Raw genomic sequence first — 19,602 nt, forward strand, 5'->3', positions numbered from 1 at the left:
TGTGCTCAGATGAAGCCTGAGGCGGGTTGCTGTAGTGTGCTACAGGTTCACATCAGTTTGTTCCCCTCTCTCTCTCTCTGTATACATATGTATATATATGTACACATACACACATATACGTATGAATATCTATATTCTTAGCAACGCACCAATGTCAAGTATCTCACACAGTGAGTTTAAACATCCCAAGTCCACATGCTTTCCTAAAATTTGCAGGCAGCACATCTTAGAAGGAGAAATGAGTTTGTAAATATAAACATCTTTACAATATACTACTCAAATCCATCCAGGACAACATAGTGCAACATTCTTCCTTCAGTTATTTTACCGCTTTGGCATATAACATATTGATGGTGAGCATATTTAAGTGAGTTTGTTTGGGTTTTTGCATTTTACATATTTAATGCAAGCTGCTTTGAAGAACTTTACTACTTTCTTTAATTAAAATAAAATAAAGCGGAAAAGGGACACATTGGTTTTCCTGCCAGAGTTGCATTTAGCCCTAAGCACTTTGAGCAAGGCACAGCGATGCACAATATGTTGCATAGTAATTCTGCCTGAGTAGAGCTCCTGATATTAAAGAATAACCATGCATCCAAGAGACAGTCAGCCTCAGACGCAGACAGATTGACACAGCATGGTGCAACATTTTTGTCCAGAATCTGGAACTGCCTCCTTGTGAAACTTTGGCAAGAGTAAGTCTGCACCATGTGCATCTCCTTGTAAGTTTAATTGTCTGTATACAAGCTATTAGCCTACCTTCAGGAGTTACTTTTCTTAACATTCTCCTCCTTCTTTTTGCAGCTTTCTGGCCAAATGAATATGATTAAGTCAAATAAGTGAAAGGCAATCCATAGTAATTTGAGGTTTTTGAGCAAGCATGAAGCCAGAGATGATGAATAAGATTAATAAATAAAAAAATAAATAAATGTTTGGCTCTAAATCAGTACTTCTATTCCACAGGCTGAACTGCTCAAGGTAGAGGTTTCCTTAGTGTGGACCACAGATGTCCAGAAGTAACGTGTTGATCTCCTGCCATCATTGTACCACAGTGCAGACCTCCTTCTCTTGTATTCTCATTATTATCCCTTCACTAGAGTAAATAACGGAGATATGCTTGATGTAAAAAATCCCATCAAATAAAAAATTGCACTAAGAAACAGTGGTCAATCCCACTGAAACTGCATGACAGAACTGCAGCAAAATCAAAGACCTCTTAGAAGACTTTGTATGCTGATTACCTAGTTAGTAGCAATAATCAAAAGAATGCTATATAGATAAATCAAGACACCTACAAAGAAAAGACATTAACTGAAAATAGGCACAATACATTTCACGTCTCCACCCTGCACTTCAGTGCTACAGCACAATGAATCACTGTGAATAGCATGGTGACGGCTTCTTTAGAAGGCAGATTTATCTGCCTGCTAAAAAGGATGAGCACACTGTATTATATTCTGTGTGAGTCTATTCAGATAGTTTAACTGCACTGCAAACTGTACAGACTATCGATATCACTTGCATATGTAGTAGTCTACGTTATTGTCATCAGAATAGTCCCAAGGTATCACAATCAAACTTTTTCTTGGTGTCTAACTTACTTTTGGAACTATACAGTTTTCTTGGATATTTGCTTTGGCCTTGGTTTCATAGAAATCATAATTTAAATAGGCACAATGTTCATTCTCATGTATCTGTTGGCTACACAAGGCTACATGTAGGCTTCTGTGTACTCATACAGGTGTCACTGGCAGGAGAAACCTGAAAAACCATGCAACTGCATAGTTCTGCCTTTTTCTGTGGGACCTCTTTGAAGATGTGAACCATTTTGTTCTCTGTATGTGAGCTTCTGCAGTATGGGAAGGAACTCAGCATTGCTATCAAGTTGCAGCCGAAGTGATCTGGAAGATAATCTACACCAATACATCGTGGAGCAACTCGCATCCGAGGACATGGTCGAATCTCCACTAGTGAAGGAGGAGACGTACTGCCTGGTGCTCCCTTCAAAGGGAAGCTCTTGGAGGACAAGACGCTGTGCAGTGCCCTGAAAGCAATCAGAATAGCTGCCTGCCGGCGAGGCATTTCTCCTCAATCTGGAGATGTTCCCTGTGAGCAGCCAGGGCTGGTCCCCTCTCTAGCACCCAGGGAAGGCTCTCGTTCCCACTTTGTGGGCTGAGGCGAGGACGCAGAGCCACATAGGCTGCTCTGATGTCTGCTGGCACTGAATTCTACCGTGGTGGGTGGCGTATGACCTCTCATGGTCTGGACAATATCAAAGAAGGACAAAAAATGAGGCAAGAGTCTTATTGCTTCTAAAAACACATTTTTCCTCATATTGAAATGTTTTGGAAATAGTTGATCCACACTGCCAAACTTGAGCATTTTTCTCCAGAAAGACTACAGGAGAATAATACTTCAAAAAGCATTTTTATGAACTGAAACACTATGAAATTCATCATAATACAGTTATTTTGGAATATGTCATTCAAAGCTGGGCTTCCTCACCTGGAAATTTTCTGTGACACTTTTAAAAATCAGCGCAACAAAAACTCCAAAGTCATCAGAACGAAATAGATTAGGTTTTAAACAGAAAAAATTCAGTACAACTTTGAAATTTCAGATCAGGGTTTCATTTTTCACGCAGGTCTGCCCTACGCTCTCTCCCTCCCATGAGAAACAGGCAGGATGCAGCTGCACAAAAAGCTTACCTTACTGACTTCTCTATCTGGTTTGCCTAGACGTCATTACCTACAAACCACCCGTACTACCTAAGGCTCTTCAAATTGCTGCTCCACACTGTGATAATCAGATATATTAAGAACTTGTATTTTAAACATTTTTAAACAAAAAAGCACTGTACCGAGTGCAGGAGCCCAGGCACTGGTGGGGGCTGCAGGGCGGCCCTGTGAGGGGAGGAGAGGCCGGGGCTGCCCCGGGCTGGACACAGCCGGTTCCAGCCAGCCCCGACCGACCCCGCGCAGGGCACGGCTGAGCCCCAGAGCCACCCTGGGGACACCTCGGAGGAAAATATTTAAGAAAAGGTAAAAAATGCCACACAAAAGTGAGCAGTGAAGGAAAAAAAGTGAGAGAAACAGCCCTGGGAGCCCCAAGGGGAGAGACGAAGGAGGGGGAAGGAGGTGGGCCAGGCGCCGGAGCGGAGGTTCCCCTGCAGCCCTGGAGAGGACCATGGCGGCACAGAGATCCACACTGCGGCCTGTGAAGACCCCACGCAGAAGCAAGCTTCTGCTGAAGGACTGCAGCCCGTGGGAAGGACCCACACAGGCAGGGGAGACGCGTGAGGAGGAAGGAGCGGCAGAGAGGAGCTGTTAGGGGCTAACCGCAGCCCCCATTCCCCACCCCAACGTGCCGCTCGGGGTGGGGGAGGCAGAGGAGTCAGGATGGAAGGAGGGAAGTTGAGCCTGGAAAGAAGGAAGAGGCCAGGGGAAAGGCGTTGTTTTCATTTGTCTTTGCTTCTCGCTATCCAAACCTGTTTTTAATTGGCAATAAATTAAATTGATTTTCCCCAAGCTGAGTCTGTTTTGCCCATGAGGTCGACTGCTAAGTGATGTCCCTGCCTTTATCTCGTCCCACAAGCTTCTTCCCCATATCTTCTATCCCATCCTGTTGAGAAGGGGGAGCGAGAGAGCAGCTGGGTGGGCGTCTGGCAGCTGGCCAAGGTCAACCCACCACGAGCACTGAAATCAGAAATGTACACTATTCTAGAAATGAAGTGCAACATCACATCGGATATTTTGTTAATTAAATAAAAAGTACTGCTTTAAGTGATCAGTACAAAAATACATCACAGTTGTAAAGGTTTGTAATTAGAGCTAAGGATTACAGAAGAGGTTAACGAATGAATGTTTATCTGCCTCTTATAATGACAATATTTCATAAAATTATTAAATAGCTCAGTGGAAAATACACTGCTGCTTGTTATTTCTGCAGACTGAAAACAGTGAAAGCCTTCCCCAGCTTGAGGTTATCTAGCAAGCTTTTGATGGTATCATAGGGAAACGGATTCCAACATTCTGCATAGAGAACTAATTTTGGTATTGGAAGAGGCATGTTTAACCCCTGTAGTACTTCAGTGGCAAGTGAAAGAAGAACACCATGAGCAGAGTAGGTGGGGAACGGGCCATTTTGTGCAAATAAGAAATGTAGTCCAAGCTAACACACAAGGAAATCAAATCAACTCTCCAGACTAAGCCTTAGTTACAGCGATGTAAACTTGGAATAATTTAAACTAATGTCTTAGCAATTCAAAAGATAATCTGCTTCATTTAAATCCTAAATCACTAACCCCTCCACCAAACCAGATCCCAGGTTGTGCACGAAGATGATATATAGACATGTTCTTATTAATCTACATGAATCAATGTCGTCTTCCTGAAAATAAGGATCTTTCAGTTCTCAGTTCAGATTTATGCTTACTTCTTGGTCAAAGAGCTTGCTTTTTTTCCTCCCTCAACAGCATATGCTACTCATACCTTATTACCACAATACATCTGTCCAATATCTTTTATTCTTGCAATATACGAAACTCCTTTCTTCATTTAATGTTGCCATTACCAGCGCAAAACCACTTTTTGTTTTATTCTTGTTTTAACAGAGAGAAAAGAAAGCTATAAAAAAGTCTCCAGAAAAAGTCTCCAGCTGATGCAAGATTGTTATAATTCTGATTTGTCCAGGTCCCTTTTGATGTATAAAATGTGTGAGGAAAACCAAGCGAGTTTAGAGCATGTATTTTAGAACTTTCCGTGAGCATTCTCACTAATATTATGTCTAATCTGGTTTTGAATGTATGAAGAACAGCTAACAGATTCTCTTGGCGTCTTATTTTACCCTGTAACCCCAAGAATATGATTTTTAAGAGACGCTTTTTACAAGTCAGTAAGGGCCAAGGCTGCGTAGCTTTAGGCAGCAATATGTTGAGCAGGAAGAACCACATTTCTGTCTTCCACATGGACATTAGGACACTCTTGGATCCAATTTTGCCTATGAGTAAATACCTCAATGATTTCACTGAGAGTATATATACCCTTTTATTAAAAAGCAAAGGAAAATCACACAAACTTCACTTTGAAACCAACCTATAGAATACTCAGATGTCTGAATCTATTGATTTTGTAGTTTTAGGGAAGGTTTGGGCTTGGTCACACCTTTATTTAATTTCTCTCATATTGTATACAACTTCTCCGTAAGAGTGTCCTTCATCTGAAGAGAACAGCTGCTAGCACGGTAATCACAGTGTCCCCTTCTGTGTCGGAAACAGTAGCTAGGAAACCTGTTCTCAATTGTTATTTTTCTGTTAATGACACATCACAGCTGCATGAATAAGACCACTTAAATTTAAGCATGAAAGACCACTTAAATTTAAGCATGAAAGCATTAATTTAAAATGCTTTGTTTGGAGGAATCTCTATTATTCAATAACCAATACTGTTTTGATCTGTTCACAGGTTCTGATGTCTCTGAAAAAATTTCAAGCACATCAACTTTGTCTGAATTCCCTCGGAGCAGGGGCACAGGTGCCATAGCCATGCGACCAGGAGCTATGCAGTCCCCCAGACTGCAGTTCCATGGAAATCATCTTTTCATAATGAACTGACTACCCAAATTGGATTCTTAATGGCACACTACCTGGAAATTCAAGTACAGCCTCTTTTATGTTCAAAGTAACCCATTTGAAGACAGACAGTTAAACTTACTTGTTACGACCACTTAAGATGAGTGAAAATCTAGAAAGCAAAAAATATATTATTTCACCCTTGGGGTACAGGGGACAAATGTTCATACTGTATTCAGAAAACTGACAGTACTAAAGAAAAAAATTATAATGGTTGATCTCCTGATATCTAACTGCTAATAGAATTTGGAACTGAAATCAGTAAAATAGAAATCGTGCCATTAAATTAACATGATAGCTATACTCTCTTGAAATACAATCTTAAATATCTGAGTTGCTTTCCAGGTCTCTGTGCTGCTTGTGGATATGATTTCTCCTCTTTCGTTCGTCATGTGAAATACATTAGGGCATGCATGGTGCCTTTCAGACTAGCTGGTTTGCTCAGTGCTTCAATGGTAAAATACAAGTAAGTGTAGAACTGTCAAAGAATTGCATTTCCAAGTACTTCTTTATGATAGTCTTAAACCAAATCTCACCAGTGGCAGTGTCTTCCATGTATTTTCAATTTCAAAACCTTAATTTTTGGAAGCTAACGCAAATCTGCATTCTTTGTTAGGTCTTTAAGTCTGCCCTTGCTTGACTACTGCTAAAATTTTAGATTTTAAATCTAAAGAAATGGAAAATATGGTTGAAGAAGAGATTTGAAAGTGAGCACGTTAGTGGCCAGGTTCCCTAGGTGCCTTCACTGACTTTTGCATGCAGAGTCTCTTTCACTGGACTTCTTCAGAGCTCCAGCAAATTGACAGAAGAGAATCAATGGAAACATCTGCCCTTCTGTGAGGATAATTTCCCCTTCCTCAGCATAGACAGAAACATTTATGGACACCATCAGATGTAATTTCTATCAATTTATGCCTGTAGTGCTTCCCAAATATATCAAGTGGGCAACTCCTGCACTTTTATCTCAAAGAAGACAGTCTTCTGCTTCCTGGTGAAGCATTATCATCCCTATTTTACAGAGGAATGACTTGCAAAGAAACTGCGTGACCCATTAACAACCAAAAATTATTTCAGCACAGTCATATCTCCATCCTCCACCACTCATCCTGCTCTTTTTTATCAGGAATAATATATATATCCCAGAAGTTTTTTTTCCAAATACCTGAGTAATTTATCATTCTATTATCTGCAGTTAATGGCACGAGCATATAAGTGAAATCAAAACACCTGAATCAGAGGGATTAATCTGGTAAAAAGCCAGTATGACTGTTTTGTTACTTTTCTGAAAAATCACATACTGGTGCCACAGGGGCCTGGCTTACAAAGGTCAGACTAAACAGTGCCATTGCATGAAACAATGAAGACTGAAGTATTTATGAACTGGTTAAATTGTAGCCCTGTGTGAGAGTTTGGGGGAGGTTGTTAATTATTCATGTAAAAATTAGGAGTAGAAATTCTAAGTTTACTAATCAATAACCTTATTCACTTCAGAATCCCACCACTAAACAATGATTATTAGTCCAAAATTCATCTTTTAATCATTTGGTTATTTAAAATGTAAACTGCTACTGAAAGGGCTTATCTGAGAATTGCGTGCCCACATTTAAAACAGTCAGGACCAGAATTTTGATTTATAATTTTACAGCTCTGGTGTCGGGCTTTGACACACTTTTCTGATTGCCCCATGTGTGCAGCCACAGAGCAGGGCAGTGAGCTGAGTGAGGGAAGGCACTGGGCAGTTTTTAGCATCCTCCCTGGCTTTTGTGGCCCGTGCTGCCTGGCAGTGTCTCAGAGGAGGCACACACTGCTCTCTCTGCCACTCCAACTGAAAGTGTGTGTGTGTGCATATGAACAAGTGCCTGCCTCTGCTCACACATCACCCCATTCCTGTATGAGACCAGGTACAGGAGATAACAGAACCTAGGAGAACAAGAGAAATCAGAAATGAATCTCCAGATTACATTATAATAAATATATATCTGTTCTTGCTTATTGTAGCACAGAGGTACCTGTAAACCCCGTGCTCAGATCAGGCACGGAGGGATTTAATACAAAGCAGTTAGTGTCTAGACAGCTTTGTCCTATCTGGGAATCATGAGAATGATAAGAAGCAGGCACTCACTTTGCAACAGGCACATGAGGGACCCATCAAAGTAGTACTACAACTAGCTTCACGGGAGACCAAGCACAAAAGGCTGAGATGACATGCACAGTCCCGGGAAAGGGAGATTCCTGTGTCAGAAAGCATTTCCCTTTTCCCACAGGGCCTTATCCCAAAGCCCACTAAAACCAAGGGGAAGCTCATACTCATTTTTGGCTAGAGTGCACCCAAACTGTCACTGCCACTGCTTTCTTTATAAGGCAACATTGCATTATAAGACAGAATGCTAATATTGACATAAACATAGTAAGAACCATGCAAATTGTCTCCCATGATCTGCACCAAAATCTACAGGATTATATAGCATGGCCATGGATCTGCGTTCCTGTGCAGCCCATGCAGGAAACCTGAAGAACACCCAGAAAACAGCACAATGCTGCTCCATACTATTGCTGAAAAGTGTCCTATGCCATACAATTTCTCTACCATATCTTTCATCAAAAAACTTTATATTTAAGAAGGTTGGCTGATATTATTAGCTCACCACCCCAAATTTGTTTTTCATCTGTTTCATCACCCTGCTGAACCCATTTTGGCAGCTGCAGTGTGAACACTAAGGACAGGGGTCCTTCCTGCTATCAAAACAAGGTCTTATTCAGACAGTGCTTAGTTCCATGAAGTCCTCATCCTTCACTGGCGTTACAGGTGCTGCTACAATGGAAATTATACCGATAATGAGCCACCTTGTTCTGCAGCAATATTGAAGAGAAACACTGTATCAAAATCCGTTGCAGAAATCTTGCAGCTACTTCTCCTCTCACATACTTATCCCCTAATAATTTGTTATTATTTGACCTATTTTAGGAATCCAACATTTAGATCAGGTGAACTTCTCAAGCTTGCTAATACTTCTTTGGCTGTAGATCTGATTTAAGAGGCTCTTACTGGAAGTTAGTCTTGCTCCTAGCTCCAGATCTTTTCCTACAGCAACCTCAAAAGCCCCAAGTTGTGCTATCAACAAGTTATCCCCTGTGCTTTAAAATGCAACTGTGAAACGATACAGTCAAAGAAAATGGAACTATACATGCACACAAAAAAAGAAAAGTAATCACAAAAAAAGTTTTGTGCAGTTTGTCTCTGCATGTTTTTGAAAAAGCCAGTCTCATCAAAGCTGTGGTTTGGAATGTGGCCACAGAAAGAGCCAAGTCAGCACAATCTGGCCCACTTTGGGCAGGGAGTGGGAAAGAACAAGTGTCTGTGGGCAGGATGTGAACCTCTTCACATGGATCTGCTAAAGGAATAATGAAATTGTGCCACAACTTCAGTTAAAATATGGGAGAGGTAAATGTTTAGAGGGCAGTCCAGAGCAATAGCACAAATTAATTGTAAGGTATAATTTAAGCTTTTACTAAATCTATGAAGATGTATATAGGCTACATATTTATGAGAAAAATACCATTGACTCCATACAATCAATAAAATCAAGAGTCCCTGTGAGATTCAGCTACTTAGCCTGCCAGTCTTTACGCCATTACAATTTTATTCCTCTTGGTTTAAGATGTTTTCTCCTTTCAGCTGCTGCTAAGCCTGCACAAATGGGAAGAAGCCAAATGATTGCACTGAGGAAACAGTGAGGCTGAGTAGATGCAAAATGCTGTCAAACACACTGAGTGAACAGGAAAATTACGCCTTTAATTTCTTTTAGTTCTTGCCTGTTACTTCTATCAGCAGTTGGGCAGGGGGAAGGAAAATAAATCAGATGCGAGAATGACTGTCGCTACGACAATACTCCACCTAAAGAGATATTCATAAAATTTATAGCACTAAAAATTCATGAAGAAAAATGGGATTAAAAAATCACCTCTAGACAAATGTGTAGAATAGCCCTCGCATTCTGCTCCTAGCCATGCAGCCGACGTGAATGGTGAGGGATCTGAGGCTTCGGGGTGTTTAACCCAGGCCTCGTCTCTAAAAGGAGAGAGCCAGCACAAAGAGGGGCTTTCCACGAACAAGTACATCCCAGGAAAAGCCTGATCCCCTCAAAAAACAAGAACATCTCAACCGGACCCACTCCTCAAAGCAATGCCTTACTGCACCCTCCAACCCCATGACAAAACTTCCGTAGGAGATGAATTACATCCGCTTGGGTTTCCTTGTCATCACGTAGAGGAGAAGCCATGGCGAGGGAGTTACCATGGTCGTGTGCTGAATTAACATGAGACCACCAACGCCTGCTTCTCTTTTTCATCCTCGCCACTCAAAGCGCAGGACTCCGCCAGAGTCCTGGCAGCAGGGGCACGGTGCTACAGATGGCCATGGTGCTACAGATGGCCATGGTGCTACAGATCGGCACGTTGTGCCCCGGCTGCGCAGCCCAAGGAGGGACGCATGCTGGCTCCCCAAAGCCACACGATCACCAGCTATGCCATCGTCTGTGCTGGGTTACAGGAATATTTATCTCGACATGGCTGGCCTGCCCTTGCCCCTCCTCTCTCTGCGGGTAAAGCACACTAGGTCTGGAAGAGCTCTTCGTCTTCGTGAACTGCTGTGAGATATCTGCCTGCAGGAACAGGACCTGGATCTGCCAAGCTAAAAAGCAGCCTGATATTTTCTGGCCTGTATTATTAAATGGTGGGCTGCCCTTATCATAATCCCTGTTTAAGCCAGTAAATCTTTTGCCATCAGTTTCAGCAGAAGCGTGTTCAAGCCCTAGATACCAAGGATTTGATGATGGCAGGTCACCTCGAAAATGGACTGAAATTTATAAAGGACATTGTTGCTTTCATACCAGAAGACAGATAGAGTGGTAAGAACTGGCAGGACAGACAACACGTGACTTTTTTCGCAACACATTACTACAAAGATCAGCTAAAACTTGAACCTGATAACAAAGAAAGTCCTTCTCAGAAATTGCACGGAAATGTGCAATCCTTAAGTGATTTTCTGCTTTGGACCTCTTTCTCACTTTCTTCTGATGGGCAATGGTCACCTTTAAATCTTTGACTTTGATACTGCAAGTAATTATCGCTACCACAAATGCTACAGTAACATTTATTAATTGCACACTGCTTAAGATGTTAATAGTGACTATGATGCAGTTTCACTTTATGAACTACTATGTGGTTTTCTCTGTATATCACTAAATGCTCTACTGTGCGAGTTGTCTGACGGTAACAGACTTGTTACCCGATTTGTACCTTGGTAATGTACTGCTAAGAGGAATTAATAGCTTGCTAAGCAGAACTACTTTGCTCCTTTCTGCATGCTTTGCTGGCGTTCACACTGTCCTGCATGATTTTCAGGCTTTAATATCATTTTTGCAAGCGCATCTGTCAAAGACAATTAAATTATATGACAGACATAATTCGTATTGGACCAATCCATGTAAACCTTTCATTGTTGCAGGTATGAATATTTTATATTACACAATGAGAAACTAAAAGCAATTCAATTTGATTTAGCCATGGGGTCTCCAGACAAAGATGTGTGGTTTTGTACATGCTGCAGCCCTTTGCATTGACCTTGGGCAGAATTTTTCAAGTATACACAAAGAGAAAAATGTATTGCCTGTGATATTCGAGAAAATGAAGCTGGCACTCACAGACCTCGTGCTATACTAAACTCTTCTCAGTGAACAGAACTTCCTTTTGAAATGAGTGTAAAAAGCCAGCTAATTTTCCTTCCTACTCTAGAATAATTTATTAGAATTTTATTTTTGATAGCAGTTGGGAAACGTGGAAATGTGGATCCCGTATTCCTTCCTTTGTGTGCGTACTTAACTCCCTTTATATTCACATGGGAGACATCTATCTGGTCTCATCTATACCACACTCCTGAAACTTGAAGGTACAGAACTCCAGTTATCCATGATTTTCCCTGATGTACTCCAGCTCAAATTCAAGCCTTTCTCCTCAAAAATAGAATGAAATTATTAACTATATTAACTTCTTGCAATGACAAAGCTAAGCACATAAAATGAAGTATCTAAGGACAAAAATTTCAAGCATATAGATCAAAAAGTTTTCAGAAAAATATGGCTGAGATATCTAACATATTGGCCATAACAGAATGCAACAAATAATACGGAAAATTTATGGAGCATAACTAATATAAGGTAGTCTATGTTACAGAGTTGTGTGACTCCTGGATATATAATTTAAAAACTTATTAGATAAGGCAAAAGTGGAACATTGTAAGTTCTGTGCTATGGTCATTCCTCCTCCATAGTTGTTAAATTCATTTAAGAACTGTATGTACTCTTTTAAACGTAATAGTTGGAATGCTTTTATTTATATACCCTTCAGCATGCTTATTACTCCAATTATGTTGATTATCTTTGCTCTTAATCTTAAATTATTTTATTATTTTGAAATGTTGCTGCTAAATCTGCTTCCCTGTAGTGGGAAATTATGAGAGCGATGCAAAACTGATAGAAAATTATTAATGCAATTTTTTTTTAAATAAAATTTCAAAACAGTAGGTGGACTGCAAAAAGCAGCGACTACACAATCATTTCTTTATGTTTATTCTCTAAAAGATGCCCCCTGCAAACCGCTCGCTATTTGAAATTTCATCAGCTAAGCTACATAACAGTTGTATGCCTGAATTACAGAGCATGTAATCTGGCCTCTACATGCAGTATATGCCACTTCCCTTCAGCTTTTGCTTAACATGCATAAATGAAATCTGTGGAAATGTCTTCATTTTTCTAGATCACTTTAAGAGGCATTTACAATGAAATAACTTCCACGAAAAATATTAAGTAGATCTAATTATGCACTTATTAGAACAAAATAGCCTCTATTCTGTGGGGTTTTTGCAGAAGCAAAGGGTAATGTCAGGGAGAGTGCTGCTGTTTAATACGCTTATGTGCTGAAGTACCATCACCTGCCTTCTAGCATTTTAAAATAGCATGTTTCATTCAGTAGTCACTAACTTTGCTAAGCACGCAGATTTTAAACACCTAGTAAATATCGTTTAACTGCTTTCACATTTCAGAAGATACGTTCTAAAATGTACTGCACTGGGCACTACATGATCGTGCTGATCACTTGTTGCTAAATAAAAAGGATGTCGGCTGTCTCAAATGACAGGGAAACATGACAGATATGGATCCATGAACTAATTATGAGCAAATGCAAGAGCTGATATTAATGCATGCCTGTGAAATAATCACATTGGTACTGCCGAAATCAAACCTTGAAACTTCTCCACAGAAGTGAAAAAGCAACAGTAATTACAACTTGTGAATTGATGACAGCCAGCCTGTATCTGTGTTCCGATTCCATGCAGACCTCACTTTTTTTCCTTTTTGGCTTTGTTCCTGCATAAACTTTTAAAGAGTGAGCTATTTTACTGGAACATCAGAAACCTATACTGGCAAATACAAATTTATTAATGTTTTGACAGGCATATCCAAAACTAGAAGGGCTAACACTCACAGGGGAAAAAAAACCAAACGAAACAACAAAACCTCTACTGTTGAAAAGTTAAAGGTATGGGAGGGAAGAAAAATACACGCAGAGAATACTTCCCATATTCAAACATTTCAAGCCATCTGAATGTTGTTCACTTGCTGCAAAGTTGCCAATTCTAAAACCAGGATTGAATGAACCTTACTAAAGGAGACCCAGTAACCCAGTGAACCTCCAGAACTCTGCTTAAAGGTAGGTTTCTCTAAAAAATTCTTGTATCAAAACTTAATTCTTATTGTACAATTAATGTTAGCTATCCAAAAGAGTGCATACTCTGTGTGTGATCACAGCACTTTTTAAACGCTCTTTAAAGAATATTTCTGTTCGATGGCATTTTTGCTAGCAACGTTTCTATAACATAAAGGATTCTATCACTGTGCAGCAAATATGTGGGGTTTTTTGCTCTTATCTCATGTAGTGCAGTTGATAAGGGGTACTACTGAATCTTCTTCTGCACGCTGCATTACAAAGGAAACTGTCGTTTTGTAAGGCATTTTCTCTCCACTGCTTTCACATAAAATAAAGGCTCTTGTAACTGGATGTATCTGACTGTATTCATACTCAAATGAAAACTGAAACCCCTCTACTTTATCTGAACTATAAATCCCCCCCCAAAAAAATTCTTGCCTTTCCAATTGTGTTCACTGTAATAAAGGTTAATATTGAACTGAACTTATCGTATTCTAGCATCACATGTTAAGTTCCAAATCTGTGTGTGTGATCTATTTTCTTTTTTATTGATGAAATTAAAGAATAGGACAAAATGTTGACAATATTATTAAAAATAACAGAGCAAAAGCATTACACTTAAAGACAGTTCAAACCTATTGCTTTCACGAGAAGGAAAAAGCCATGGTGCAAAGTATTGGGGGGAGGGAAGGGAAGAGCATCTGTTGAAAATTAACTACTTCAACATTAATTAACACATAATTTTCTACCTGATGAGATGGTGTTGTAGAAAGTATAAATTGAAGGCACAAGAGTAAGAAATGAGTCATCTTTGACTTACCGTATCAGACTATTGCTGTATTGCAGTCAGGATCCAAACACAGAGCATGAAGCTTCTCACAAATCAGAAAAAATACACGATCAATGAACAAATCAAATTCATTGTAAAAATAAAGGCCAGAGATTAGAGTATGTATCCAAGGGTCTGGTTAGTCACAGCTTTGACTAGCCTGCTACAGAGCTCTGCAAAACAAGTATACTGCAGCAGTGTGGCAAGCATAGGATTGCAATGCATGTCCCATATATTCAAGCATAATAGAAAACATGGTCTGGAGCTTATTCCATGTGGAAGTGGGGTTTGTTTTATGCAGGCAGAAAAAAGAGGGGCTTTTTTCCCACATAATAGAATTAGAAATGAAGATTTTTCTTGATTATTGTACACAGTAATTCCCCAGGATATCAATTACATAAAGCAGGTGCCTCTGTCTCCTGTTTCCCAGATAAATGCCTGTAATCTCATTTCACAAATGATCCTATTTAGACAGGAGCCACCTATTGTGATGATATCATTTGCTCTAGTATCCATAAATGGGCAACTTCCTACCAAACGTCACGACCACTGACGACACAAATCTTTATAATATTGAGTGGGCAGGGTGGTTGATAGGGTCCCATCAATCTACAGCAGCTTCTGCTGATGTGGTATCATGAATCCTGCATAATCATCTAAAAGGCTGAAAATGAAGAGAAGAATTAAACCTGTCTGCCTAGTGGAGCTCATTAAAGAAAAAAAACAACTATAACTGGAAAGAAAAAAAAAATCCTAGAGAGGTAGTAAGGGCAAATAAAACGTAACCACACAGCAGTGGCACCTTTTCAAATGCCTTCTGCACTCACAAGGATGCCGGTAGATATGAACAAAATCACTCTCAGTTAAGAAATGTAGCTGTTGGTTTCTTTTTAACAAACAATAAAGTCTGCATATCCTCTTTCCTTGCAAATGCAAAATACACATTGACAGCAAAAAGGACCAATGCTTCAGTGATGCACAAATTAGCCCACTCTTACCAAATATTTTTAGAATTAGCAACTGCTTGTCACAGTAGCTTGGAATATGAACTCTGTAACAAAATATCCTTAGACTGTTTGAAATCCAGTCTGCTAGACTAGTTTGCTTCATGCTCTAACTGCATGGATTTCATTTCTCAGATCAGTATTTTCTTAAGAAAAATCATTCTATCAAATATACATATTTGGGAAATGTTACGATACTCACTATTTGCTGAAATTAGTTTCCATCTGCCTGCTTTAACATATAGAGATTTGAGGAGAGTTAAAGGTGATAGCGCGTTCACTTGCTCCCTCGCCCTTTCCCCAAGGAACTTGGTTGTGCCTAGCGGCTAAAGCAAATTGCTTAAGGACTTTGTATTTAATATTTTTCCTGGCAGAAGTTGGTAAGAACTTCAAAAGAAGGTCCCCAGTTTCAGAAAATTACCTGAGGGCATCTTTCAACAAATCTTGGTTTACATACTCCTGCTTTGAACAGACTGAGCTGCATCTAAACAACGTCTTAACACCCAGACAGAAAGACACAACATTAGGATCCATCCGCTTTAGTGTTTGGACAATGCTCACCAGAACTCCAGTCAAGCTGGGGTTTTGGGGTAGAAAACCTTAAAGGTTAAAAGCACAAAACCCAAAAGGACTTTACACACATTTCCACTGCTGTAGTTCCATCACAACAGAGTCCACTTCTCAAAATCCACCCCTCCATCGTAGACAGCCCTTGTTATGCCTCGCATTTACTTCATAATATCTTTGGGGCAGGGACCACCCTTTACTAAATTTCTGTATTATACACAGGGAGGGTCCCAAAGGCAAACAGCGCAAATGTTAACGATAAAAGCTACTCTTTCAGAGCTGACTACTACCACTGTGACTCACGTCAGGTCTAGAAGGAGTGAAAGCAAACTTTGAGCACAGATCCATGGCTCTAAGCCGCAGCTATGCTGTCAGAGCAGAAAAGTCAACAGGCTTTCTAAAAGCACCCTAAAGAGAAGAACTCCTTCCTCAGAGATTGAAAACAATGGAGAAAACCATTTCAGAGCACTGAATAGCCATTTAGACATGAGCAGGTGCTTTCTTTCTCCCTCCCTCCTGTGCTCATCTTCAAGATAACACTAGCTGATCTCCCTGGGTATGCTATCCGGGCAAAAACATAAGCACTGCTTTGACTCTGGGGACCATAACCCCTTCATTTCAGTTCTGGGTGGAAGCAGAAAAGCATATACTCTGTGTGTCCAGGTGGCATAAATATTTTCCATGTGTTTCCATGACAAAAGATAAAGATAACACAAGAAACAGTTAGAAAGTGGAAGCATGTGTGTGTGTAACTGAGATTGATGGTCCAGAAGTTTCTCTCTTGGCTAGATAAAAGATGATGAAATGGGAATGAGCAAAAAGAAAGGCAGAAAATCACTAAAAAGAATATTCATCACTGCTCCATCAAACTCAGTCCTGCGTTGGGAAACACTAAATGTCAGATTTTCTTGGCAATGTACAAAGACTTTTAAGGCTGTTCCAGGATATAGTAGGAAAAGCATACATTTTCTTAAAACAATATCTTTTTCAGCATCTGAGCCAAAGGATGTCACCACTCTTGCTTAACCTAGTTTTGAGCTTACCAAGCATACAGCGATGAGTTTAGAGCACAGCTTTCACATGCAGAGAAGGATGTTAAACATGGTCCAGTGGAAGATGCCCTGATGGTTCTGATCTTTGCTTCAAGGCCTCCAGGCTTTATAAAAGATAGTGCTGAAAGGAATGAACTGTCATTCCCAAAGGGTACCCATTTGGGTAGGACATACTGTGAGAAAGCACCCCAAACATATTACTGGCTCAGGAATGGCCTGAAGGATTATACCAAAAGGGCGAGTCACTCCAGTGAAAGGAAAGCTGTTGTATTCGGTCCAGGGGACGCTGTCATAAGCCACAACATCTCACGGTAAGCAAGCAAACAGTGGACACCTGAAAAAATTGCAGACCACACAACAGAATATTCTACCCCTCTTAATATCTTTGTCTGAAATTTGGGATCATAAAAAACCCATTGATATCTTAACAAATAAGTCTAAATTTCCTTAGACCACCTTTGAAACTCCTGCTGCTCTACTTTTATTTGGCTTATTCTTTCTAGCAAACTTGGAAACTGAATCTCTCCAGGCATTAGGGCCAGTCTATAAATCTGCACGTTCCTGGGCAGAGAATAAGCAGACTGGATCTTCTTTAAAATGTCTAGACGTTCCACTAATTAGAATTGAAACCTAAGTCACAAAACACCCATAGATTATTGAAACTCCATTCTGAAAGGTAGGAGACAGAAAGATGCTACCTTCTAAAACACCTACTGATATTTTACTGGATAGCCTCTTTAAAGTAAAGATGGAAGGAACTGCGTCAGCTAAATGAGCTCATCTGCCAGTTCGAGGAGCAAGCCATCTCCAGTATGTGTCAGTGTAACTTATCTCGATTAGTGGGGAAACACAAAATCAACAAAACTTATACTAAAAATATTGCTATGCTTTCCTTTTAAACTGTAAACAACCAACAATCAGTACAAATAAAAAGCAAATTCTTACATGTCATCCTTTTCCAGAAACACAGCAGGAAAACAGTTACTGCACATGCTGTGGTGGTTCCTTTGCTCATGTTACTCAGGTGACCCCTCGTGTGTGCTGATCAACAAGGAACATGTGCACTAAGACAACGAAAAGCCTTCTAAGAACTTGTGCCTCTACTTGTTTCCACAACAATCAAGTAGGAAAATTAAGCAAGGGTCTTGGACAAGGAAATTTTAGTCTGCTATCCTTTCTAACAGTTGCAGCTAGGATCAGAGACACTAAGGGCTAAAAAGTGCATCCTTCTTTTATTCAGGCCTACTCACGTCTCATATCTCTTGAGGTGTTGAGCCTAACTGATAGGACACGTTGGACAGACATTACTACAAGATGCATCATACTGCTGTACTTAAGCAAAGATTCTTCCTTAAATCCCTCTGAGATTCATCAATATTACTTTTCAAAAAGACAACATAAAACTCCAAAGGGGAATTTCAGCCTTGCAAGGCCAAATGTAATTTGTCATAACATAATGATGATGAAGAATAATCTGCAGTTTTTAATTACTTGTCAAAATCCCATTAGTCAACAAAAATCTAGAAATATCTATTGCCAATATCATACCTAAATAAATTGTTAAGAATAATAATCACAATAAATTATTACTTAATGGCTGAAACAATCAGGAGAAAGCCCTGTTCATAAGTTCATTTCTATACCACCAGCTGCAAAGCTGGTATCCCAAGAAAACATGAAAGTTCATTTTAATTTCACACTCCATTAGGAATACAGGTGTAAGAAATATCTACCAAATAAAAAGTGACATGTTCTGATGGGAAAACACATAATCTTCATTTCCATATCAATATTACAATAATTGAGAGCAGAAATATTTAAAATTTTTAAGGGGAGCTTTGCTTTGTTTTTCAGAGCCTAGTTAGCCTAATTGTTGATTGATAAGGGATGGCCACAGTTTGCATCTATTGACCCTTGAATAAAAAGTTGTGTCTGATGTCATTCTGCCTTTGAAACGGTGCATTTTACTAAGTCATTCTCTTTTCAGTGGAACTCCCCACTGCTTGGAGAGGGAGCCATGTTGAAACACTTATGGCCTAAAAGTTTGTGTAAAATACTGTTTAATATAAGTGGTAACCAAATACTCTCTTCTACCGTAGACCTTGATACTGTAGGATGCCTGGTAGAAAGAGCTGAAGGTCAGATAGTTGGCAGGCTTCATCCTCGTAGCCAATAAATCTAATTCCTACAGCATTTCAGATCAGGATTCTCTACAAATTACAGTTATTGTGACAGACAGGTGATTTATGGAGACAGTTTTCTTCATTGAAGATGAAAGCTATAAGATTGTCCTAACATTGACCAGCAAAGCTATGGTATGGTCATAAACCTTGTGACACAAAAAAGAAGGTTCTTGCAGGTTAGCATGTCAGAAATTCTTTATATTTTGATATTACCAAGGTAGAATATGCATCTGTGAGCAGGACAGCTTTGTGAACAACAATCCCTCGCTACTTTGGAGGCAAGACTGCAAAAAATTCTGGCTGCCCTTCAATGCAAGTGTTGAAGAATGGCAATAATAACAACAAGACTATCCTGAAAGACCATGTACCAATAACACAAAAAAAAGTATCATGAGTGCCTTCTTTTAAAGACAATGAGATTGCTTCAAAAAGTTCACTTTTTTCTTCTTACCAACATCTCCAGAGGGCTTAATTTAGAAGTTCTTAATAGCCTACCCTTTTCAGAGCTTCCAGCCTTTTCTTTGCAGGAGCATTTTCAGAATGTACCCAAGAACTTGGTATCTCAAAAGGATTA

At 39.8% G+C, this 19,602-nt stretch overlaps 1 protein-coding gene across 18 annotated transcripts in view; it reads right to left on the bottom strand.

Annotated features, from left to right (window-relative positions):
• The window catches only part of DLGAP2 (DLG associated protein 2), a 501,744-nt gene that overhangs the window by 343,106 nt on the left and 139,036 nt on the right, over nucleotides 1–19,602 (bottom strand). For 4 of the 18 annotated variants that reach the window (XM_075414739.1, XM_075414738.1, XM_075414745.1 and 1 more), the window contains exon 1: nucleotides 14,214–14,647. The exons of 13 other annotated variants lie outside the window; for them this stretch is intronic. The gene's annotated coding sequence lies outside the window, so the exon portion shown is untranslated. Of the gene's footprint in view, nucleotides 1–14,213; nucleotides 14,650–19,602 lie in introns of those variants that run through there. One more of the 18 variants, XM_075414731.1, reaches the window with a different exon arrangement.

This window comes from Opisthocomus hoazin, chromosome 2, assembly GCF_030867145.1.
Source record: "Opisthocomus hoazin isolate bOpiHoa1 chromosome 2, bOpiHoa1.hap1, whole genome shotgun sequence".
NCBI lineage: Eukaryota > Metazoa > Chordata > Aves > Opisthocomiformes > Opisthocomidae > Opisthocomus > Opisthocomus hoazin.